This window comes from Suncus etruscus, chromosome 12 (assembly GCF_024139225.1).
Source record: "Suncus etruscus isolate mSunEtr1 chromosome 12, mSunEtr1.pri.cur, whole genome shotgun sequence".
NCBI classification, from domain to species: domain Eukaryota; kingdom Metazoa; phylum Chordata; class Mammalia; order Eulipotyphla; family Soricidae; genus Suncus; species Suncus etruscus.
The window spans coordinates 50,734,375-50,736,450 of record NC_064859.1 but is presented as its reverse complement, the minus strand read 5'-3'; the positions used below and the strand labels follow the sequence as shown (position 1 = coordinate 50,736,450).

The 2,076-nt window shown below is 34.7% G+C and overlaps 1 non-coding gene across 1 annotated transcript; it reads left to right on the top strand.

Annotated features, from left to right (window-relative positions):
• Positions 1-775: 775 nt before the first annotated feature.
• Positions 776-837, top strand: LOC126025351 (U7 small nuclear RNA). The gene has a single exon (XR_007501362.1). It is a non-coding gene; the product is annotated as a U7 small nuclear RNA (small nuclear RNA).
• The last annotated feature ends 1,239 nt before the right edge of the window (positions 838-2,076 follow it).

Below are 2,076 nucleotides of genomic sequence, written 5' to 3'. Positions count from 1 at the left end.
TTAGGGAAATTTCCTTGGAAGTAACTGAGCTGCACAGATTCTGGTTTTGTCTGATCAATAAGAGGTGATTCTATGCCCTTGTTTTCACAGGACTGGAATCAGATGAAGTTCTTTGCTTTCCTTGAACTATTATTACTCAGGTTCAGGAAGGCCTCCTCCTAGAAGGGAAAGCTAATGAAGAGAATTTTGCATGCAATTCATGATGTTTCTGTTGCAGATCCTCATCTCTTGGTCCCTGGTTTCTACCCATCTGAAATTCTTTGGGCTTACTTGCTCCTTTTGTTTCTACTGGTCTCATTCCACTCTTGCTCACTGTCTCCTGAATTTCATAATCTATTAATCTTTTGTTTCTCTGACTATTTGGATCCAAAGTTCTGTGAGCCAATGCTTTGTTTTTCAATCACAGACATAAAGGGTGATTTTTAACTAAATTATCATGTGAAACTTTCTTTAATATTTACTGTGCATATGGCATTGTTATAAGGGGTTTTTATTGATTTATTATTTAAATTGAAGCTTATTTCATATACATACAGATTTATATATTCAAATATATATATTTTATAATTTCTTTATTTAAACACTGTGATTACAAACATAATTGTATTAGGGTTTCAGTCATAATAAGAACATCCCCTTCACCTGTGCAACCTTCCCATCACTAATGCCCCCATCTCTTCCTTCCCCACCCCACCCCCTGTATTCGAGACAGCTTTTCTACATCCCTCACTCACTGACATTGTTATGATAGTAAGTTTTTTTTTAAATATAAACTCAGTGTTACAGCTCTTTTAGAATTTGTCCAGCAGGCCTTCTTGTCTCCACCTGGAGGCCCCAAAAGAAAAAAAATATAAACTCACTTAATTATTGTGTGACCACATGTGGTCAATATTATTAACTTTAGAAAGTAACTTGCTCAATGACACATACATTAAGGAGCAGAACTAAAAGTCAGGTCTAGAAATTCCAGCTCCCAGAAGTTAACTAACCATCACAATGTACAGGCTGTGAACACTCAGGTGTAAAATATAGAAGTCAGAGCATCAAGTTAACTCATTCAGAATTTATTGTAATTATTAATATACTAGGATTTTATGAATACAAGACAGAATTTAAGTTATATCAAATAACAGTTTTATATTCTCTGAGGTCAAAGATCTACTGAAGCATAAATAAAATAAAATAAAATAAAATAATAAAATGCAGTCTGACTTGTTGGAGAGCACAGGAGTGAAAGGGAGCAGTTCAAGGACGGAGGTCCAGGGAGATATCACAGTTGAGAGAGATCAAGAACTATTTGGACATTGCAGAGGAGAAAGAAGAAAGCAGTTCTAAAAAGGGGAAATTCCACAGAAAATGCCCCACAAGTCTAGCAAGTTCTAGTGCATTAAACAACTTTATATAAAACATAAAATGAAAGCAGAAAATAGAATACAGTTCAGGGCAAGATGTACACCTAATCTGCTGCTTATGAAGTCTACATATAGAGTAAAAGGCAACCCTAACAGAGGTATTGATATTTCAGGAGGATTGACAATACAGTACAGTAGAATCATGTTATAAGTTGGAATAGGGTGAACCAAGTAAGAGGTTGCCATGGTATCTGTTGAAAGGAGTTTATTAAATACTGGCAACATATGGATTAACTTTAGTGCCATTTTTAAATCAGAAAAAAAGCTTCAGTGAGTTAAGTATGGACCTTTGCTGATAATGTGTCAGCCATTTCTCTCACTTGGTTTCTTAACATATGTTACCCAATAAGGAAGTCCCTCAACTCCATTACTCTGATATCTGTGATCCTCCAGAAAGAAAATATGATTGTACTGGACTCTGAGATAGTGTACAATTAAATCTTGCTTGATCATGAAATTGATACTTAAAAATGCCTATACCACTTGTGGAAAATTTATGAGGATCCATTTAGAAATTGCATCAATTCTTCTAGTCATTGTTCTGAGAAGTGGCCAATGAAACTCTGAAAGTAGCCTCCCTCAATAGCCATTGTCTCGAAAGAAAATGATATATTGAATTATTTTGTTCACAATTTAATTTAGAATCATAGGAAGGAAAAATTAG